At 33.1% G+C, this 25,309-nt stretch overlaps 2 pseudogenes; both read right to left on the bottom strand.

The window, feature by feature from the left end:
* Positions 1-1,112: 1,112 nt before the first annotated feature.
* LOC141717375 (S-type anion channel SLAH3-like) lies at positions 1,113-3,415 on the bottom strand (annotated as a pseudogene).
* A 15,188-nt stretch (positions 3,416-18,603) lies between these two features.
* On the bottom strand, positions 18,604-21,186 carry LOC141720311 (putative Histone-lysine N-methyltransferase ATXR5; annotated as a pseudogene).
* Positions 21,187-25,309: the final 4,123 nt, after the last annotated feature.

Below are 25,309 nucleotides of genomic sequence, written 5' to 3'. Positions count from 1 at the left end.
GCTAAAGTATTATTACTTGAACCTTGCTTGTTTGCATAAATATAGAAGAAAATGAATATTCAAGCAAGAAACCGGAGGATTAAATAGTAGAGACTGTAGAACAACTTATAAATCCTGTACTTGAGTATAGAACTGAAACATAGTACAGGGGAGTTAAAGAAAATTATTATGTACCAACAAGTCACAGCTCACTTGAGTATATAAGTACAGACTACTTGGCACTACAGAGTCACGCCCAACCCATCAAAAACCATCTACCCGTTTTAAAAGCAGTGTGTATATTTTATTAAGTCAAATTAATTACTTTATATTAAAAAAATTTAGTAAATATTCAGGTGCATTTCCTTCTATGTTACAATGATCTCAAACAAGATTTGCTAATCTTTTATATCATATGTTCAATTGGACAAATGATTGAACAGACGATTGTTCCAGCATATCTTACTGCGCTTATTATGAGCAATATAAAGTAACACTTATTTTTCTTATATACATAAACTTGAGGCAAAAGTTTTAGAATTATCATCTCACCGCCAAGGAGGTTCTAACAACCTACAGAAATCAGCCATCTTTATAATGCACGCCATGTACATTCATATCAGTAACTGTGTGGTCTGCTATCTTGATGTAGTAACATTGCTCAAACATAATATTTCAGAGAAGTGTTCAAATGAAAAAGTCTAATCTTGTATTTGTTCAATAGCTTGATCTTTAAATTCGGAACTATACTGTAGTAGAAGTACATATTTAAAACGTAGCTGTTTCTGAAATAACTAGAAATAACACTTGCCTCTCGAAGATTTCTAGCAAACAACTTTTCACATTCTATATGATGTGCACAACAATGTCATCGGAACTTCAAGAACTGTATAGCGAGTTCCTCTTAGGCCGTGCACACTGCAGAAGGCGTTCACATAGGGGAGAAGTCCCAATGCACCAGCCTTGCCTTATTCAAACATATATATAATAAATTAGGAGATTTCCGGGGGTTGAACTCATGACAGCTGATACAGATAGACACTTAAGCATCCCGTCAAGCACAACCTTCTATCCTCTTTTGTCCAAGAAGTGAAGATGGTTCAACAACGAGTTTCTCTCTCGCAGATGTGAGGATTAAGACAGTTAATTTCTCATGTACTGTAATGCAGTGAGATATTGTTCTAGAAAGCTGAAACATGGGTATTTTCTTCATTGGCGCCTGAACCTGAAGATTTTAGACAGGCCTCAATATCTTTGCCATTTGAGTCTGTAAACTTGAGGTAGTTTTCGGTTTTTTTCATATCTGTGCTACCATTTCTTCGATGGTACCATTTTCGGACAGAGTTTGGCCTTTTGTCACTTATGGCAATGGCAATGTCATTCGGGAAAAGGTCTTTACGCACAAAAGCATGGAAAATTGTTGTCACGAGGAGGGCTGTCAGTGTGAATGTTGCAACGACACAAAGTATGATCGACAGTGACTTGGTTATAACATTTGACACTTCAAGTGAGTACCTAAGGGTTGCAATGGCAGCACCAGTCATTGGGAAAGTGTAGGCCCACCAAGCCAGTGAAAACCTATAAATAACGATGGAAATAAAGCTCAAAACCTCAGACAGCTATATTTTGAAGGAATCATAAATACCAAATACAGAATCCATATTGTGGAAAATACCTGAATCCTCGGCAGAAATTAACTCGAACAGCCTGCAGAAACAAAAAGAGGGATGGACTTTTAGCCAACAAATATTTCAACTGAACAAGTGAAACAGGACCGCAATTAACTTGATGAGTTTCCATATTTTTTTGAGCATCATTCTAGGATTAGTATCACAACTTTTTGTGCAAACAACACTAAAAGTAAATTTATTCATTACTAAACTGAATGTCATTCATACTAAACCTAAATATGATAGGAAACGTTTAGAAGCAACAGTCTGTGTTACTGAGAATTGAATTAATGAAATGTAGGTATATAAATAAAGATTTGTGGCTTATTTATGCAAAAGAACTAACCAGTGAGAAATAAAGGAACAGAGCGATAAAATAAGCAATCATTGACCCAAAATCGAATGATCCTTGTATTCTTGCCCATGCCATTGAAGCAACGCTAGGTGCAGCAACAAAAAGAAAGAACACGGGATGGAGTTCCTTTGGGAGCGTTTCATTTGTTGGAAGGCTCTGGTACAGTGTAACAAACAGGACTGTGTAGTGAGCCAGTCCAACCGCAAAAAAGAAAATCGGTCCTTCTTTTAACCCCAGTGTTGCACCCAATAGTGCCCCCACAAAATTCCCAACAACAGAAAGATGGTTTGATGGATTTGCTACCTTTGAAAGTCTTCTCTGTCCTCCTGACATCCACTGTCCGTATATCTTCAGCTCAAGGATTAAGATAGGCGTCATGAGGACATACCATAAAGCCTGATGCAGGTCTTTTGTCAAAGAAGGTGGAACTCCTAGAGCTAAGAACAACAAGGCTATCCACGGAGCAAAGAAGAAGTTGACACGTATTGGATGATAGTACTCACGACGAACAGCCTCAAAGTAGAATACAATCTTCAGAATGTAGGTGAAAGCCACCACGCTAAAGAACAACGGATAAGAACCATAGAATAATGTTTACTTTCGTGCTGATATGGAGAAATCCCATTGTGGTACTTGTGGCTAAATTTTTCCACATTATGGCTTGGCTGCTGACACCAAGGCATAAACCGAATGAAGAGATAGGGTAACGAAGAAGAAATGGCCACAGTTTATCGTCTGGAAGCATTATTTCCTCTGAAGGCTGTAAGTTTGATGACGGCTAAATTTTTCCACATTATGGCTTGGCTGCTGACACCAAGGCATAAACCGAATGAAGAGATAGGGTAACGAAGAAGAAATGGCCACAGTTTATCGTCTGGAAGCAGTATTTCCTCTGAAGGCTGTAAGTTTGATGACAGTACATATAATATGAACATATTAGTATTTCAACAAAAAACCAGAACTAGATGAATATAATTTTTCCGGTGTGCAAAGGCACACTATTTGACAAATATATCTATAATTGTGTAAGTGACGCTTGAATGCACACAAATTAGTAAAAGGTAACAATTCCATACAAATGAAACTTTACTTTTTGATCCGTGTATAAAGGTTTTTAGTTTGACAAGTAGAAGCTAAATCTTGACATGCAAATTGTCACAAATACATTGAGAACATGAAGAACTTGTAAAAAGAAAGGTCATCAGAACATACCCTAAGAGTATCCAACTCCGGTCCTTCCAAGGCATCAAAATATCGGTGCACAGGTACATTCTCCATTTCAGTAGTTTTTTTAAGTGGTGTTCCTGTCTCATTTACCTTTCCACGCAAATTTGATAATTGTCTATCTAACTTTCCAGAAAAGGTTTTAAAAGAATTGTATCTTTTATCTGTAAGAGTCTTTCTCATGGGGTTTCTGAGGGGGAGGTCAGGAGCTTTTCCACTTATAACTGCATCATTTAACTCAGAGCCTTTTGGTATCGGCTGTGAACGAAAGATTGGCTGTTTGATCTTTGGAATATCAGTAGAAAGTGGAGAATGTGAAACACCGCTGCTGGAAATTAATTCACAATCATCCCTAAAGAGAACTCTTTTCTTCCCCTCCAAGTGGTCTTCTATAGGAGAAGGCGGCATGCTGATGGAAATGGATCGTGTTCTCTGGTGGGACTCAAAATCACAGTTTTGGATCTCCGCTGCATCTATCTTGGTTTCCTAGTGCATTAAACATAAATAAATTATTTAAAATACAACGATCCTTTACTGGTTAAAAGTTAATAATAACTGTATTACATTATCCACATCCTTGCTATAGCCAATCTAAAAGATAGAAGAGTAATAATCTAACAGCTACAACGACATTACTAAGTAGTGAGATTGCTGGTAAATGACATGTACACTACAAGAAGTAACAAATAAACATAGGTTTAGTGAAATATTTACTGGGAAAGACTTTCCAAAGCAATATAGTTTTGGACTATAAACTCCAGAGTTAATTAAATGTTCAATAGCACATACGTCCGTGGTACTGCAGAGCTTAAATAACAGCTATCTTGGTATACATGTTTACATAGATAGTATATGACTAAAAACATAACAAAAAGTTGAATTTTAAAGACATTAACGAAGTTTCTTCCAAAGAGTCCAACATTATGAATTCATAATATCAGTTTTATACTTTTATCACTTCAAATCCTTTAAATTTGACAAAAAAGCCCTGTCCTCTTAACTACTTAATTTTGATCAACTTAAACTCACTAGTGTTCAAAGATCACATGCATGACCCTAATCAAACAAGTTTGTTGTCGAAGCAGTTAAGGATTTAAGATAAGATTGATATAGAGATCAGGACACATACAGAAAACTGAAAGAAAAAAGACTGCAACACCAAAATATTCTTTTCCCAGGTCTATTTATGTTTTAGCAATGTGATGTTTGCTATTGCAGAAGCCTAATATGACAGACCTTAGAGAGCACAAGATTACGAAACATTAAAGTAATTAAGTTCCAATAAAATTTGAACTACCATTACAAAAGAAACAGAACAGGATCAGCAGCTAAACAGGAGCAAAGTGATTGTTGCTTGTCGGTCTTCTCGTTGGTTATAACTTGTAACTATGAAATGCATCATTCTATTGAATCATGAAGATTGAGAGATTTATAACCATCTTGCATCACTATCAGTGCAGAATAGAAAGTTTTATAAAACATGTAGAGACTAAAAGCTGATATATCTATGAAAAAAAATATGTAGCAAGCAAACATTTTTGGGAGTAAAAATGTTTTATTTGGAACAGCAACACAAATATGACAATCCACATTAATATCTAAATCTAAGTATGCCAATAAATCAAAAAGCATGTGATTCACAGTATCAATTAAGAACAACAAAAATCTCGAAGAATTACATATTGACTTACCACGAGAGAAGGAAAGACTGTGTCCAAGTCAGTGTCTTTGTCCAAACTATCAAAGCATTCCAATTCATGAGTAGACAAATATTCAATGAGTGGTGGAAGTGGATCAGGGGAATCCTTCGTTTCCAAACTCAGGTTCCTGTTCTCTTCCATGCTGAAACGTATATACCTGCAGTTCAACATGTTCTCATACTTAATACTTGCAAATTACAGCAACTAGTAAAAACTTGTTGATACTTAGATTGAATGGAAATGAGAATTCCAATACGCGCATCAAGTCTTCTGTTCTTGTTCAGCTAGGATGTACTGCACAAAGTGTCCAAAATCGCAGAATGTGAGGCAATGATCTGTAGTCCCGACCGATGATCAAATATAGTCCCGACGGATGCCGACTTGACATCCACCGGGTGAGTAGCTTATGTAAAAATAAAATCTGTAGCACATTTATGCAAACAACTTTGTGTAGATTTTGTAGGAGCATATAAGTCATGTTGGCTACTAGTGGATATGCAGAATAGGTTGATTAATTGTAAATATAAGATGTCTTGTAATTCTGTATAAGTGAAATGGAGTCAAGTGACAAATAGCTACCCGACGGATGATCAACAAAGCTACCCGACGGATGATCAACAAAGCTACCCGACGGATGAAGAGCATGTACCCGACGGATGATCAAATTCAAATATCTGTTGACAGTGACAACACAGTCATATGCGTTGGGTGTTTGCAAAAGAAATGTGGTAGCCTGTTAAGCAGGAATTTGAGAACAAAGAAGCGTTACCATTTCCATGCAATTGTGAAGATATTCAAAGAAGCCGGAATAGAGTAGTGAAGTAGCATGGAGTTAGACTAGATATGTTTTGTTTTATTATCTTGTCTTATTATCATGTAAACTTGGTGATATATAAACCAAGTGTAGCTAGTAGAACATTCAACTAAGCAAACACATTTCAAAAGAGAGATAAATAAAGTTGTACTTATCAAGAATTTCTCTGTAGTTTGTTTGTTCTACTTGTAAGCAGCTGTGAGCTATTTAAGCTTCACAGGGTTCTCATTCGATATATATATATATATATATATATATATATATATATATATATATATATATATATATATATATATCTGGTGGATACTTTCAAATCCACCAAAAAGTTTTAAAAGCCTTTGTTTTTATTACTTTGTGTTTTGATTTATATAACTACTTCATTCCGTAATCTGCAAATCAAACACTTATATATTTATCGAGTTATAACTGATTTTAAAATCTTGAAAAAGTAGCCAAAATTACATTCAACCCCCCTTCTGTAATTCTTGTTGTATTGTTAGGGAATAACAGACTTTCAATTTAGTGACCATTTTGATATTTAACTCAAATGAAAAGGCATACGGACAATTCTCAATGGATCCAGCCTTATCTTCTTTATATAACAAGAAATCAGGAGATTGTGATTCCCAGGGATTGAGTCCATGGGATAGCTGATATAAAGTTACACTGACGATCCAATCAAGCACAACCTTTTAAGTTCCTCTTTCGTCCAAAATGTGAAAATTGTTGTCACGAGCAGGCTGTCACTGCTGCGATGACACAGAGTATGATAGACACTGTCACACTAATTAGGGGTGAGCAACGGGTAAGAATCGAACCGAACCAAACCCGAATCGAAAGAACCGAGAACCGAAATAGGAATATTTTAAGAACCGAACTGGACCCGTTTATATGTAAGAACCGAACCGAAACCGAACCGTAAAATTCGGTTCGGTTCGGTTCTTAACCGAAAGAACCGAATTTATATTTTCATTTCATATTTATTTATTTTGCATATTATTTTGTATTCTAACTTTTTAAATTTTGACTAGTTTTGATTACGTATTAACGGTAACTTAGTAAAAGAAGATTTTTATTAGTGGTAGATCATTTTGAATTCAATTACTTTCTAATATTTAAGAAGATAAATATTTATAAAAATATTCAAAACTCCAGAAATATTTAAAGAAACGAGTAATACAATAAAAATCATATTTTTCTTAAAATTTATTAAAATATTATAAATAAGAAAATATAATATGTAATATATATACATATATTTATATATATTTTTGTATTTATTCATTTATATACGATTCGGTTCGGTTCTTACGGCTCTAGAATGTTAAGAACCGAACCGAACCAAGAACCGAAATTTCTAGAAAAACAAGAACCGAACCGGACCCCAATTAGGTAAGAACCGAACCAGAACCGCAATTTTTGATCGGTTCGATTCGGTTCTCGGTTCCGAACCAGGAAGTGCTCACTCTTAACAATAACTTAGTTATAACATTTGAGACTTCAAAGTGAATACAGCAATTAAATTTTAAGAAATAAACTAGCATAATAGCTCGTGGACGCACACGTCATTCTCTAGTAGTCATTAAAATACATATCGATTATCATTTTGAATGTGAGATGTTAAATAAAAAAATTATTTTGTAATGAAATTCCTGCGTTCTTAATCATGCAAGCTAAATGTGAAAGAAGTAGGATGACACCGGAAACTTAAAGTTGCAATTATCCATAACAACATACAATTACATTTATATATCTTTTACGAAAAGAAAAATAAATTTTAAAATGCAAAGTTCTAAAGTATGGATGTAGATAACATTATATCTTTTTATATTAAAAGGAAAACCATCTTTGTGGGCAATTCAGGATCCTTATAGTTTTTCAACTTCGTACCATAATCATTATTGTCGTCAATTTTCGTAAGTGGTAAACACTACAAGACACATGTGACATTGTATTTATCAAAGTGTTGGATAACAAAATATATTTATGATTTTAACTTGGAATGCACAGAGTTTCAGAATGATATTCTTGATATAATATTAAGTATTTTAATGATTTTTTCAGTGTGTTAAATATTAAACTAGTCACTGAAATGGAGCACATATATCATTTTGTTCACCGATCTCAATAAGTTATCATTTACAGTCACTTAAGGTGGTCTAATTATTAGTTTTTTCACCTTTTAAATTTTAAATTAAGTGTAAATATATTTAAAAATTAAAAAAATAAGAAAAAAATATGGCCATTAATATTATATACAAAGTTTTGTTCTTAGATTTTATCATGAAAAAAGATAAAAAAAGTTACTTTTATTTTTTAATAAACTTTATTACGAGTTTTATTAAAAAATAAAATGTATACTACTTAATAATTTATTTGAAGTGTAGTAAAATATCATTCGAAACATCTTATACCCAATGTTTTGACTTTTTATTGATGAAATATTTTTTAGTGTTTCGGCTTTTTTCTTTGCAGTCTTTGATGATTCTGATTATGATAGATATTTTGAGTAGATGCAATCTTTGAGTTAAAAATTTATCGATACTAATTGTAGTTTGTGTAGGTACAATATTTATAGGTGTACAGTAATTGAAACTTGTTGTATGTGGAATCGACAATGTCTGAGTCCAATTTTATTGCTATCGTATTAAAGTGTATGTACAATATTGTAATATTCATGGCGACGACGTGTAGTTAACTATATATATATATATATGTCGCATGTGATATGTATTTGAGAATATCCTTATAATTTAACAACTTATAATATTCTCGTATGTTGGATGGTAAAAAGCGATCATATCCTTAATTTTCTATTCCATAACAAAACAACTCTCAAACATAATAAATAATAATTGATCAATTGTTTCAGGTACAAATTTACCAAACCTATATATTAATAGACTATGATATTCTTTGATCGTTAACAAAATTTAGCATCCTCCAAAATTTTATAAGTTAAAAAACAAAAAATATGTGATCCCTTTTTATCTCCACTTAAATATAACAAAAAAATGTGATGAATTCTTATCTCCACTTAAATGTAACATCATTTACAATATTAAACTAAATACTCATTATTAATTTATGCACGAATGCATGTAATTTATGCCAAATGTATATGTTATGAGTTTTATTTACTTATGCAAACAATGGGGTTAATACAGAGCGGCTATTTAAAGGAAACAAAAAATTACTTGCAAAAAACACTCCGACTTGATATAATCCATTCATCTTAATATTAATATTTTAATGTTTTAATTTTGCCAAAAACCCGAAATAATGAAAACTCGTCTCTCAAAGTTTTCTATGATACCTTAGAAAAAAAGTTGAGACAGTTTTTCAAATTATGTATCATGCCAAATTCATAATTAAACTTTTTAAATTTCAATAAATTTAGAATTATATAAAATCATAAGTTATTTTGTGATCGTTATTAAAAAAATCATGTTTTTGTGATATTTCCCCAGGTCTGCTTATCTTTTTTCTAGTTTGGATATTTAATTGTTTATACGTTTTTGAAGTAAATAAAAATTTGACATCCATTATTGATAATACTCAAAAAAAAATCAAATACAAAATTCAAGACGAGATAAGAACAAAAGGACCTTAGAACCAATTAGTAAATGTTACGTTCTAAACTTATAAATAAATTTTGATATTTTCCCGAAACACTTCGCATCCCTTCAAGCACAACATTTTTCTTCTTTTGTCCTTGATCTGAAAATGATTAGACACCGAGTTATCTCTAGTAACTACGAAGATTTGACAACCTAATTTTCTCGTAGTAATAAGATATTGTTCTAGAATGCGGAAACATGTGTATTTTCTTTGTTGGCGCCACGACCAAAAGATTGTACACAAGCCTCAATATCTTTGTTATTCGGGCCTGTAAACTTAATTTTCGCTTTCTTTCATATCACTGCTACCACATCTTCAATGGTACCATTTTAGAATTTCCCATATCCTAACAATTCAGTATAGTCACATGGGACCGAACCACGTTACATAATTTTTAGATTTAAAAATAGTTTACTGAGCATCATGTTTATTGATTTTACTTTTTTTAATTTTAGAAACCTTTAATGATCAAACTAAATATATGGATAAAAGTTGTTTTTTAATTTAAAAATAACTTTGAATTAATCTCATTATAATTTATAATGATTGAAATAAATTCATCGTCAAAAATATATTACTATATACTGGACATCAATTATGAAAGGTGAGTGATATCGATAAAACAATACTCCTCCGTCCAACGATAGGAGGATATTAATTAATTTGGAAGAGATATGTGGAGGCCCCCCAATATTAATTTAATTTAAATATCACTTTCTCCAAAATCTTATAATATGTTTTAAAAAAAATATTTGATCAGCAGTCATCTCCAACTTAAATGTAATTTTATAATTTTAAACTTGATACTCACAACTTAGTTATGCGCAAATACATGTGATTTTTACACAAATGTATTTACTGTGAGTAGTAATTAACTTCGGCATATCAACGGGGTTAATATATGAACATAATAACTACAAAATTCCAACATTTTTCATAAACAAATCTCATGTTAATACAGAACAGCTCTGTTATAATAAAGAAACTAGGGGCATCAAAATTAGTAGGACGGTCAACGAAGTGTTGGTGGACCGGTTGACCTCTTATGCCTCCTTACGAGATATCAGGAGTTCGACTAATGTGTGTGCGTGTGTAATCAGGAAAAAAAATTAGTGAAACTAGAGTACATTTAAATATTTAGAGTACATTCCGTGCATGGAATGCATTTATATGTGCTAATATTTTGCCTTCTTTACATGCACACGAGGTCACAGTTGAGAGAGCACAGTTGTTGTGGGGAACTCTGAATGAGGAATACTATGTGGACCTTGGTGAATTTATCTACCAAGGCATTCTGAAGTTTTTGAGGGGAGCAAAGCATATGAACATCTCTTATGCATCCACGGTTACGAAGCTATGCCGAGCAGTAGGAGTGAACTGGCCGGCTCATGAGCAGTTGCAGTTGCCAGCAGCTCCGATAGATTCTGGCACTCTGAATGGGATGCAGGAGTGGACCGGTGGTGAGCCTGAGGAGCATGGGCTGGGTTATCGTCTTCCAGGAGGGCGTCCAGCACGAGGTGCTACTATGGCTAGGCCAGGGCGTGGTGAGGCTGGTTTTTCGAGAGCTCAGGAGGGTGCTGGGATGGGTGATGCCCAGTATAGGAGGCTTTCACGGCGGATGGATGCCATGTATGAGACGCAGAGCAGGTTTGCTCATGAGCTCACTCTTGCGTTAGGGACTGCTTTTCGAGGCCTTGGAGCTGATATCCAGTGGCCAGTTTTTGGTGAGGACTCTGCATACCCGCAACCTGATACTCCACCCACTGAGGGTGATGATGATGATGACTCCGAGTAGGTATACCCTGTGTTCCTTTCTACTACCTTCACTGGGGACAATGAAGATTTTAAGTTTGGGGGTGGTAGTTAAGGAATATTTTGTGTGTGTCATATAGCTGCATATTCATGATAGTTAGTTCATATAGTTGCATAATTTTTGCCATATAGTTTTTTTATATAGCTTTATTTGTTTGTCATATCATATAGCTCATGCATATACCATGATCCCTTTTGCAATGATTTATCGACTGAATTATGATATTGATGCGAGTGTAGTGATAGCATTAAAGTGATATTAAGTTGTGTAGGTTGATATGCATGCTAGAAGCACTTGTATTTTCACTAAGTCTTAGAGAATGCTTAAGGGCTAGATTGTTGTTATGATCTGATTATTTTCGAGGATAATCTATTTATTATGCTTAGAATTTGATAATAGGTTCTTAGTGGTAAAGACATGAAAAAGAAAAAGAATGTAGTAAAAATGGAATTTGTTGCTAGTTGTGGCTAGGCGTCAAATGGCTAGTAGCCGGCTCGCATGTTATGCGAGTAGTCTAGGGTTGAGCAAGATGGAGCGAAACGCACTTGCTCAGAGAAAAAAAAAAAAAAAATTTTGCATAATTGATCAAGAGTGGGCTCTTTGGTATTCGAGTTATTAAGTTCTTAGGGGACTTTGTGCCTAGTGACCTAAGGCTTTTAGAGTCTGGGATCCGCTAACCTAACGCTCGTTACATGGATACCATTGTATAAGTCTTTTGTGGACCTCACTCATTGCACGGTCAAATAAGCATTTGAGTTGTAAATAAAAAGCACGATTCCGTAGTAAGCTCCAGAGTTCTTGTAGTGTTGTATATCACTTTGTGCCTAGAATTTTTATTCTTTGTATAATCGTAGGATTGCCTTGAAGATAGTCTAGTCATAGTAATTGGTCTAGTTCCGAAGCATATGTGTTAAGCATTTGTACACACCACGTTTCTGGCTGTATGTCCGTTTGCATGAGTTTATTGATCTTTAGTGTCTAACTGCATTCGTTGAGACGTGACAATTTGGTTGGTTAATTGTAGTAAGGGGGATCGTTGCATTTTCATATAGATTGTATTCATGCATATTTTTATTTGTTTTGAGTCTGTGACGCTTGAGGACAAGCATCGATTTAAGTTTAGGGGTGTGATAAGTGGCATTTTATACCACTTAGAACGTCTTAAAATGGCTTAAATTGGTGTCTTGAAATCAAGTATTTTGTGTATTTGATGCGTTTTTCTAGTGTTTATGCATTTCAGGGTATTACTTGCATTTCGGAGGAGGAATCATCAAGAATAAGCCTTGGCATGTGTTCACCGTTGAGAGAGGAAAAGAACGGGCAGATTACGGCGAAGAAACGGAGCAAACCTGGAATTTTTCCAGTAGGGTCTTGCGCGCCCGCGCAGCAATGCTGAGCGGCCGCGCAGTAGCGTTGCGCGCCCGTGCAGAAATGCTGAGCGGCCGCGCAGGGTCGGGGAAAAAGTTGAATTATTTTAGACTTCTACTTCTGTTTGGCTTCCAACTTCTATGTAATCTGAGTTTTATGGGACTATTATATAAGTAGATTTGAGACGTTTTCATAGAGAAAAAAGAAGGAGATTATGTTTTAGATTGTGTTTTGCGCAAGGAGCGAAGGAGATAAGGAAGAAGACCGATTTAGCACACTGCAGCGAAGAGGAAGCATATTTTCTTGTGACTCTTGTTTCGTTGTAACGTTGGATGCTAGTTTTCTTGCTTTGACTTATTTACTCTTGTGACGTACTCTGTTTTAATATAATTAGTTTAGTTATTATTTTCTTGTGTTGTTTATCATGATTTCATATGAACCCATGATGGCAATAAGTTCTATTATGGGCTAATTGTGATCATGGGGTTGCAACGGATTTATTATGGAATTCTTTAGTTAATTGTTTAATACTTTAGTGTGTGATGATTGCATGATATCTAGTATTGGTTGTGCGTATTCGTCTTATGTGCGTCGCGAACATATAAGATAGGGTGTTAATCTCTTGTGAAGCGACGGTGGATCTTGAGATTTAGAACTTGCCATGCTAGCATAGGTTCATGTACGTTGTGCATGATTAGTGGGTGACTCTAACAGTTTTATTTGCCCTATGTAATCAAAAGGAATAACTTGTGCTTAAATCGTTGTGTTGTCAATTTCTGTAGACATATAGGAACTCAACATGATTGATGACTACTCAACTTCTATCTTAATTGTGGATGCTTGGTAGAATGGTATTAGTACAATGAAAGTTGGCTTTTATCAGTTTCGTGTTATTCGATTAATATCATCACTGTCACATGCTAAAGGTAATAACAATGGCTATAGAAGGAAGTAATAATGAAGTTGTGATCTCATGAGTGTTTTATTATTGATAAATTGAAGTGTTAGTTAAGTGGTTAATTAAGTAGTTAATTATAGTTAATATTTAATCAACAATTTTAAGTGTTATTATCTTAACATTGAGAAGTAATCATACATTGGCGAGTGAGTTAAATTAGATAATAAATTAGTCTGAGTCTCTGAGGGAACGAACTAGAAAGTATTCTATATTACTTGCGAACGCGTATACTTGCGTGAATATTAGTGCATGTTTTCGCCCTAACAATGTAGCACTGGTAGCTGGTCTTGAAGTAAATCTTCTCAGTGTCAGCCAATTTGCAGACAAGGGTTTTAAGGTTTTATTTAACAAAGAAGAATGCACTTTTATCAGCAAGAAAACTGGTGAAGTTGCTCTGAAAGGAACAAGGAAGGGAAGCTTGTTTGTTGCAGAGTTGGACTCAGCAAATGAGGATGGAATTTGTTGCTTCTATACCAAGGCATCTGTAGAGCAAAGCAAGTCATGGCATAAGAAGCTATCTCACTTGAATTTCAAGGCAATCAATACTCTAGTTAAAAATGAGTTAGTAAGAGATATGCCTAATCTGAAATTTGCTCAAGTTGAAGTCTGTGATGCTTGTCAAAAAGGTAAAATAAAAAGATCAAGTCACAAGAGTAAATCTGTGAATTCGATAAGTGCACCTTTGTAACTTATTCACATAAATTTATTGGGACCAATTAATGTCCAGTCAATTTCAAGAAAAAGATATGCACTTGTGATGGTGGATGACTACTCAAGATATACATGGGTAGAATTTATGTACTCTAAAGATAAAAATCCACACATCATAATTGAGCACATGAAGAAGATTGAGAAGCAGATTGAAGATCGGAATTGTGTGGAAAGATTGAGGAGTGATAATGGAACAGAGTTCAGGAATGCAACCTTAACTGAATTTTGCAAATACAAAGGCATTGTTCAAGAATTCTTAGCTGCTAGAACACCTCAACAAAATGGGGTAGTTGAGAGAAAGAATATAACACTAGTAGAGGCTGCTAGAACAATGCTGCAAGATGCAAAGTTACCAACTAGTTTTTGGGAAGAAGCTGTGAACACTGCCTGTTATACTCAAAACATATATATGGGAAAATTTGACACTAAAGTTTTTGAGGCAATTTTTTTGGGATATTCATTGGAAAGAACTGCCTACAAGGTTTATGTGCTTGAAAAAAAGAAAATTATGGAAAGTACAGATGTTACTTTTGATGATGACAAGTGCCCAGGCTTGGAATGCCTTGATGAAAATGAAGCAGAAGCCCTAAAGTTTGAAAATCTCAACATTGATAGTGATACCGAAGCTGAAGTCAACACACATCATAGAATAGATGGAAAGTCAACTAACAAGTGAATCATGAGAATGGAAGCTCATGGACCTGAATTTGATAGCACAAACTCAGGGGGAGAAAGAGAGAAAGGTTCTGCAAGTCATGTCAATGGTGAAGAAAACACATAAAACTCAAGTCAACAAACTCATACCAGAATGAGGGATAGAAGATACACTAAAAAAGCAATTATTTGTGATCCAACTGCTGGAGTGAGGACTAGAATTACAACTGCAAATGAATGCCTTCATGCATTATTTCTTTCACAAGTTGAGCCAAAGAAAACTGAGGAAGCTCTTCTTGATCTTGATTGGATATCTGCTATGCAAGAAGAGCTAAATCAGTTTGAGAGAAACCAAGTTTGGAAACTGGTTCCTGCACCAAAGAACAGAAGTATAATTGGAACAAAGTGAGTGTTCAGGAAAAAAATGGATGAAAATGGAACAGTCACTAGAAATAAAGCAAGGTTGGTTACAAAAGGCTACTCACAAGAAGAAGGAACTGATTATGATGAAACTTTTGCTCCAGTTGCAAGACTTGGAGCAATAAGGATTTTTCTTGCATTTGCTACACATTCAAATTTCAAGGTATATCAAATGGATGTGAAGAGTGCATTCCTTAATGGTGAGTTGGAAGAAGAGGTTTATGTGCAATAACCACCTGACTTTGAAGATCTAGAATTTCCAAATTTTGTATACAAGTTACTCAAGACTCTCTATGGACTAAAACAAGTACCTAGAGCTTGGTATGCCACACTATCAGAATTTCTGATTAAGCATGGATTTACTAGAGGTACTATTGACAAGACTCTCTTCTACAAGAAGTATGGTGATGATATGATCCTAGTTCAGATCTATGTGGATGATATTATCTTTGGTTCTACAAATGAAAAGTTTTGCCAAAGATTCTCTAAGCTTATGCAGAGTGAATATGAAATGAGTATGGTGGGGATATTGAGTTACTTTCTTGGAATTCAAGTCAGTCAAAGAAGTGATGGAATCTTCATCAGCTACACTAAGTATATCAAAGATTTGTTGAAAAAGTTTGGTATGGTTGATTGTTCACCTGCATCTACGCCCATATCTACAGCTACAAAGTTGGATGAAGATTAAAAGCGAAAGAGTGTAGATATCTCAAGCTATAGAGGAATATATATATATGTCTGTGTGTGTAAATAGCTTAAACTTATACAAAAAATGACGTCAAGAAGTACTAAAAGCAAAAATAATTGGAAAACCTCCAAAGCAACCCCATTGGTCACTTTCCGAACTTTTATGTGATTAAAATATTATATCTCGCACCAATCAATCAAATAGGTTGGTTGAAAAATTTAATATGTCTAATTGCAATCATGTTTGGTCCTAAAGTTGGTTGCAATAGATAAATATTACCGACTGTTGCCTCAGTCGGTAAATTTGTCTGTGTAATTACCGACCAATGTGGTTGGTATAGAGTCAGATGATAAGTTAGATTAAAAAATAGAAATGACTGGCTGATATCGACCGTATTGTATGAGTTCGATCGATATACGATGAATATAGTCATTGTTCGCATAAATCCCAAGAAAAGCCACAATCGGTCATGATTAAGTAGATCAGTCGTAATAGTTGGTCGGAATTGGTTATATCATGTCTTAAAAATTTGCCCGATAGTTTTAAAGCAATCAGGAAAATTTTTAAATTTCAAATAAAAAACCAATAATTAAATCCATTGTTCATCATTTACAATCCAAAAAAAATTAAATCGCAGTTCATACCTACACCGAATAAATTAACATAATTAAAACAAAAAAAACAACATTCAACATTCTCTAATATGGATGTAAGTCATCTTTAAATACTCGATCACCTTCAATTGCTCTTCAAATTCCTCCATCCTGATCCCACACTTGTCCATCTCATAAATTAGTTGATTTTCGATCTTCTTCTCCTACATCTTTTGTTCAAGCTTTGATAAGTTTTCCTTCGCTTCGGTAAGTTACCGGACGACTTCCCTGTAGAAACGATCTTTCGCATCCATGCCTACATTTATAAAAAATACAAACAAAATATGTTAGATCATATATATACTCCATATTTATACATAAAGACATGCGCGCACGAACACACACACTTATAACCATCATCAATATATATATGTGTGTGTATGCAATATACCTCAAGATTAACTTATAAATTTTGAAACAAAATCAAAAGATGATATAAACTATAAGTAAATAGATCATATGCAAGTATAGATAACCATAATCGGTCAAAAAACATAAACACTTCATTTTCTGATAACTGCAGAGAAAATTAGAGATCATCTTTTTCACCCGAAAAAAACCGACCAACACCCGATTGGTATACTGGTCGAAGTTAGCTGATGTGTAGATCAGTTTAACGGTTATTCAACAAGGTTTGACTTTTACATTTATCGACCGAACAAAATTCAATTTACTTGATCAGAATTTTGTTTGATCTAGACACCACACGAGCAAGAGTAAAAAATATTTGACAACCTTTGACCTTGGTCATAATAAGTGGTCGGTAATACACATATACTGATCGCCATTATCTGTAGGTCATTATTGTGTTTTAAATTCCGACCGATATTTCTGCACGGTCATTTCTTATCATTATTTTGAGTTGGTCGAAATAAGCTGGTCAAAAAAGCCATATTTCTTGTATTGTGTGTTTCGTGTAGTGTGATATCTTCCCTAACTAGTACATATCACTTACTTTTTACTTTTTGATAGCTTCATTTCTCTCTCCCAATTCACAAGTAAATTTGATTATTAAAAAATAAGTTAGGATGTAGGAAACTAGATATTGCTTGGAATCAGACAAGTTTTGTATCTTAGAGGACTAAGTGTATATATATATATATATATATATTTCACATAAAGTTTTAGAAATTTGTTGAAGTTGCTCTTTATTGTAATAAAATTTGGTTTGTAATTTTCTTGGAAGTATAGGCAGGTGCTACACGAATGGACTATGAAAACTACATGAACACTTACCATTGTTAGAGTGTAATATAAATTTATTTTTATTAGGCCTTCTAATTTTAACACTTTATAGTTTTAAAATGAATTCTTTACTTAATATGGTATCAAACTTATGAAGGAGCTCACAAAGTTTGACTCAGTGTCAAATTTATCACTTATTTAATACAATATAAAACATGTTAAGTACTTTTGTGAGTAAACTTGCCCCTATGCATAAAACTGATCTTCAAAAATTTGTGATTTTATGTGTCAAATGAACAAGAATATATATATAAATATATAAACTTGCAAGAGGAAGGAACATAATTCTATGTTTGGAGAAAACAAATTTATGGAAGTTGATTAGAATGTGAGATTTAGGGGTTAGAGAATAAAATTACAATTTTTCTAAAAAATAATTACTTGCAGTTTCTTCATGGTGGTGAAAAAGGAAACTGTGGATTAGCTCCCGAATGTGGTTACATGTGTGTAATGCTGGAGAGGTTTTGGTACTTTCTTAATGTTTTATATGTGACTTATACAATACAGTGGTTTCAAAATATATTATGTAATCTCTTGATTTAGTTGTTACAAATTTATTCTATTCATTGCAGATACTAAAATTTGTAACTATTATAAGTCATTAATGTGAAACTACATATCAACAACTACATGTATTATAAGTCATTTAGCCTTACTAAAATATATAACAAAATAACAAATATGAAGAATGAGTACATTGGTAAAAAAATGTTCATTCCTACGATGCCTCCTAAATAAAATGTTGTGTATCATATCCATTATCTTGTCCATTATAATCGTAACAAAGTCGTTCTCCCTTTTTTATATTACGAAGAGCGATAAGATAAACATGACATTTACCACGAACATTGTACCTCAGAGATTTGAGGTTTTTCTTCTTTCTTCCCTCCCTGTATTTTTACAGCACTAGTCAATATTTTGGTATGGGTATCCATATTTTCTAGACAATGAAAAATATAGAATTAAAGGGTATGAACCACATAAATACTTACGCAGAATGGTTGTTAATGCCACTGATGAAGCGAGCTATATTTCCCCGCTTGTCAGGGCAAATAAAGAGACCATCTTCTTCTTCTGAGTCTCTGTAAGTAAGGAGGGTCATAAAGCTATCAAAATTCTCATCATCTCTTCGATTCCTGACAAAATCTACATCTCCTGTATACTCAGCAAGAAAAGTCATGGCTTTGATTGGACCATCTGCTTCAACTTTGTACCTGGAAATGCAAAAATGCATAATTAATATACATTCTATCTGTATAATTAATAACAAAAACCAATTAATTTATGAAATATGTTTTATACCCTTCCACTTCATCAAAAACAACTTTAAGAGGAGGACATTTTCCTTCTTTCATCATTGCTTTACATTTCTTTATTGTTATGTAATCTTCTGTAGATAGTTCCTAACCATATAAGAAATATAACATTAAATACAATGTGCATTCAATTAAGATAAATTCGAAAAGAAAAGAACATTACTTAACAAAGGAAACAAGTTGTGCTCATATAATTACCAAGTATAAATTTAAAATGTATATACCTGGATGTCATCTGCCTCATACTTGGATTGATTAGAGATTTAGGAGCCATGTCATGTGAGTATGTCAGTTTATCAGTAAATGCTACGTTCTTACTCTGGAGAGCAAAACGTAGAGAATCCATTTGTCTGTTCCTACTCTCAACATCATTTGCTGGAATGTACGGAAGAAATTTTGTAGATTTTTTTGGCAAACTTTACGCCTTTTTTGAGGAACTAGAATATCAACAATATATAAGATAGCTATCAAAATATTAAAATATTAGTGGCATGGATTCAAAAATATGAGGTCATGACAATAATTCATAATACAACTAAGTAATTTATAATATAACTATAAGTAGAAAAAATATTATGAATCATGTTTATATTTTTAAATACATTTTAATTAAAGCTCAAGTAAGATAAATGCCAATTATTTACATTTTTAAATAAACAATTTTTTTAATGTATATGTGAAAAATTAGCACATCTTTAGTTGTACCTAGTTAGTTTAAATGATGTACACAACTTTGAGAAATAGGCCCTACCTGCTACAAAGAAGTTAGGGGGGTTTATGGTCTGTTTTTGCTTTTGACAAGATTAGTACTAATAAAACAATATGCTATTGATAAAATCAAAATTATGTCACATAATATGGAAATTGGCAAAATTAAAATTAAAATTAAAACACTTCATATACTAAATAACAATAAAAATAGATTAACAACATATATATATATACACAATTCCAAAAATGATCAATAACTTGATTTAAAAATAATAAAATCTTACCTTCGGGTGAAATATATTTAGCTATAATCCCAAAATACCTCTTTCTTGATTTACTAGATCCATCTCTGGTTGATTCTGCAATATAATCAAATCAAATTTAAAAAGAAATCCCAATTGTAAAATTAAATAAAAAAAATTTCAGGACCACATTTTTCCTATTTACAAACACACAAAGTTCTACCTTTTTTTAGTAGAAACGTTCATTATTGAAACTAAAAATACAAATTTATCATTTAATGTGTAGATTTTAATTATGTGAATTACATTTATTTGTACATTTAATTAATAATATAATAATAATAATGAATTTTAGCTAAAATTTATTTACATTTAGATATATTAAAATTTCAAACTATTATTATCATTTGCGTTTAGTTTGAAATCAGAATTCTACAACCAGTGGTTTATTAACAATCGTAACAATTGTAATCTCAAATCAACACTTAGGTCACAACAATTATTACTAACTTGTATTTCAGATCAGTGCGACTAAAACTTAGATATTAATTTTATTAGGACGCCCACAAACTTACAATGTAATGAAGTAGAGTGACAGATACCTTCTGGGTGCTTACTGCGGCAACCATCACAATACCAGTTTTCAGGGGGAATTTCAAGAACAGCCGGTCTCAGACACTTCATATGAAACCCATTATCACAATCATCACATATCAATATTTGGTCCTCTTTGTCCCCAAATCCACATATCTTACATGTGAGCTCATTATAATAAATATGTGGAGCCACAACAACTATGGTTGCCTTGAGGAGATCTTCTATATATTTCTCTTTTGGGTGGACTGGGGGGCCGGAGATGTTGGGAAGATGGGGCCGAGAATCGACTGGTATATTAACTTGTTTTGTGGCCTGATATAAATCGGCCAGTGACCTAAACTTGTGCACACGCGGGACCTTCTTAGGTGGAAACTGTGGGAGGTGGTTGGGTTGAGAATGTGGGGGGTGGTTGGGTTGGGAAGCTATAGGTGTGTTGAATGAAGACATCTTCAGATCTGTTGTGAAATGTCTGAGCTTGTGTTTTGTAATTGGGGATTTTTGTAATTGAATATGTTGATAGGGAGAGGGCTTGTGAAAAGGGATTTATAGATACAATACAGGGGGGGTTTTCTAGGGGCTGAGTTTTCTAGGAGCGGAGTTTTCTAGGGTTTAGGGGTTACCAATATAGCCCTTACCAATATAGCCCTTATCAATATATATTTTAGTAATTTATACATTATCTTTTTTTTCAACATATATCAATATAAACTAAAATCAAATTCCCCTAAAAAAAAGTAAAATCGAGCTAGTAGGTGAGTTAAAGAAAAGCAAAAAAATTGGCCTATAAAAGTAGCATGAAAGAAATCTTGTTTGATCATAATATTTCAAGTAGCAATTAAACATGATTTTCTCCTTGGCACATTCTCCACTATTCCATGTGTACGTGTTAAATTTCCTACACCACTTACCCGATCATAGGAATGTGCTTTATAAGATGTATCTTTAATGATAATCTCATCCCATCATCTCCCCTTTATGATATAATGTACAAGATCCATAAAAATTGCTATGAATCAATATACTACAAGAAAAATGTCCATAAACATCGATTTTCGACGATATCTATGTTGTTTTACAACAGATATTGATGTCGGTGATGTCTATTGTAGACATGGGTCATACACCGATGTCTTTGAGCCCATTAGACATATATTTCCTTCAAAATAGTGATGTTTATCAATTTTTAGACTTCGACTTCAACACACAGAAACTAATGTATATTGTACTTTTAGACATCATTTTTAACACAACAAAAGTGATGTATGTTTTATCCTTTTACATAAGCTTTTTCATAGTAAAAATGATGTATATTGAATTATTAGACATCCATTTTGTTACAAGAAAATTGATGCATTAACAAAATTAAAAACCTTGGAGTCATTAAATATATGTCCATTGCACAATTTAGAAAATACATTCAACTAATTATCATTCAACCAATACATCTATAATCATCAGTACACTCTAGCGTAGGACATATGATACAAGTTGTAAGAAAACTAAGAATCCAATATTTTAAGCCGGTACGTCGTTTGGGACGAAACATGTGTAGCAGCTATGCAATGTCCTATGCCTTGTGTAGGAAGGATCCCAGTTCTGATAATAATTTAAAAAATCAACCATCATCTTTATATTTGATGTATCCCAACTTAAACTGTGGCTAGCGTCTATAAATGAAAACAACAAAACTTGGTATTATGTAACACCACATCAAAGGCATTTAAGATGTACATATTTTACACAATAGAATGACACAATATCCATGTTTTAAAGAATATCTAAAAGCTTGTACCTGATACACTACAATAAATCTGGCCATTTACGACGGTTTTTTTGAACTGAAATTGTCGTAATTGAGCCATTTACGAAGGAAAAAAATCGTCATTTTTGGTTGAGTAGTAAGTTCGTTTTTTTGTGAGAAGATAAAATTGCGTCGCAAGTTAGGAAGTAGGGGCCCACATAATCAATAAAATAATAAATCTACTTATGACGGTATATATCATCGTAAGATACCAAAATAAGATGAAAAATAACGTCGTAAGTTATATACTTACGACGGAAAAAACGTCGGATATTACTTTACGGGACCCACTTTTAATAAGATAAAACATAATTTTATGACAGAAAAATGCGTCGTAAGTTAGAAATTTCTGACAGAAAAATGTCATATTTTAGGAATTAGGGCCTATTTACGACGGAATATGTGATGAACAACCGTCATAAGTTTGTATTTTCAGGTTTAAAAAAAATCTAGCAGCATTCCGGGCACTTTCCGGCAACCCCAATTCAACTATTTGATAGATTTCTTCAACATCTAATTTTATAAATAGATAGATTTCTTCAAAAGGTGGACTAACGACTAGAGACTATGTTTAGTTTCCATTATTTCCTTCAATAGTAGTAGGTAAAAATCAACTAGTATAAATGACATGAAAAGTAACAAGCCAGATTATATAGATACGACCATGATATTAAAAATAAAAAATAACCAATTAACGAATATAAGAATGAATATGCATATTGAATATATACCACAAAGCGTACTGAAATATTCTTTTTATCTTCAATTACGGACTGTAATAAAATAATCGATTCATCTAGCATCTGTACATCACCATAATGCAACTTTGTTAATAGATTTTGTGTGTTTCCTTTCTCCACAGATTTCCTTATAATTGGGACAGCCTGCCTCTTCCTGATTTAAACATTCCAATCTATGCCAAACCAAGAAAGACAAAGAAAAGAGCAGTCAAGATGGTCAAGTCTGTCAAACTTCAATTCAAGTCAGTGACCAAACCCAAACCCATTGTCAACAAGGGAGATCAACTGTTCATTTGTGACATTAAAGAATTCTCAGACATAAATCTTTATCTGGATGAGCTAGAAAAAGTTAGAGTTATTGATGCTTACAAACATCTTCCAGAAAGATTAGACTTTAGTACAAGGGTGGAAGAGAGATGACTTGGCCACTTCACAGAATTCTCAATGAAGGTTATTCTGTTTTGGTGAAGATTTTCTCCTCAGTAAAGAAGAATTTTTGGATTCAACATTGTTGCCAAGAAAATGGTACTGAACACAATTGAGGAGATAATGAACAACAGAAGAAATCCAAATGCACTACCAAGAGTATTAACCATTCCTTTTACTGGAGATAGGGTGAATTTGAGGCCATATTGGATAATGGAGTTCAAGGATGAAAAATATATCAGAAGATTCTTTAAATTGGAAGATCAGCTAAAACTTTTTAGCAATGAAACTCTCAAGGAGATACAAGAAAAGCTGGATCAGTTAATTGAGGATGAATTTGAATTCTACAGGCAACTACAACACCAGATTGAAGAAAACAATGTGAAATTGGGAAAGAAGTTCAGACAATCAAGGAAATAAGCTAAATTTGCTAAATCTAGAGGAGCACCTTGAAAATGACGTGTGAGATTTTCTACAAACCTTCCTCTTTGTGTTTGTCAAAAAATTGCAGCACTAGTTAATTCCATTTGTGGACAAAGACACCTATCACCATTAGAAGGTGAAGATGCACCTGCATCTACTCTCTCAAGATTAAGAATATGTGGACTGCATTGAGAAAAGCCCACATGTCCGTATGAGAGCTGCTATAGTAAATAAGCCATCCATCCAAAAGCCTAGAGCAGAATGGTCTCATCCAGATATTAAACAAGTTCATAAGGATAAGAAGGTCATGAACATTTTATTTAATGGTGTTGATGGTAACATGTTTGACAAGATCATAAACTGTAAAACTGCTAAAGAGGTCTGGGATACTATTCAGGTCATATGTGATAGAACTGAGCAAGTAAGGGAAAATAAAATGCAACTCTTGATTCAGCAATATGAGCATTTTCATAGTGAAGAAAGTGAGCCACTCACTAACATTTTCAGTAGATTTCAAAAACTGTTGAATGCTAAGTTGCATGGAAGAGTCTATTAAACAAAGGACTCAAACCTCAAATTCCTCATATCTCTACCAAAGAAATGGAAATGTATGACAATCTTATTAAGAAACTCTCAAGATTAAAAGGAATTCACCTTGGATACACTGTATGGGATTCTAAAAAGTTTAACAACTAAAATTTGGAAAAAAATAATTTTAAATTTAATTTTACTTTAAAATAATTTTTGATAAGTGTGATTTTATTATGATTCCTACTGTAAAATTACTCTAAACTCTATAATTAAAGTTCAATGATTTTTTAAATTAAAAAATTTAAAAAATCGTGCAACTTTGATTTAATTTTGGTAATTAAAATTTGTAATTATATATAATAAAGAATAAAATAAATCGATTTCTGGTTGATTTTTGATTGGAAATTAAAAATTAATCTTTGATAATTTTAAAACTACTATCCTCCCAGTGATCAAAATTTAATCGATATAATTACACAATCTTGTATGAATTTTATAAATTAATCGGTGAGATTGGGAATATTTAAAATATTTTTTTAAAAAAAAAAGAAGAAAAGAGAGCTTCTTTATGAATTTTTTTTATTTAATAAAATAAATTCAATATAATTACTTAAATTTCGTTAATATAATGGATTCATATAATTATATT

This window comes from Apium graveolens, chromosome 4 (genome assembly GCF_009905375.1).
Source record: "Apium graveolens cultivar Ventura chromosome 4, ASM990537v1, whole genome shotgun sequence".
In the NCBI taxonomy this organism is placed as follows: Eukaryota; Viridiplantae; Streptophyta; class Magnoliopsida; order Apiales; family Apiaceae; genus Apium; species Apium graveolens.
This window is presented reverse-complemented; position numbering and strand designations above follow the sequence as displayed.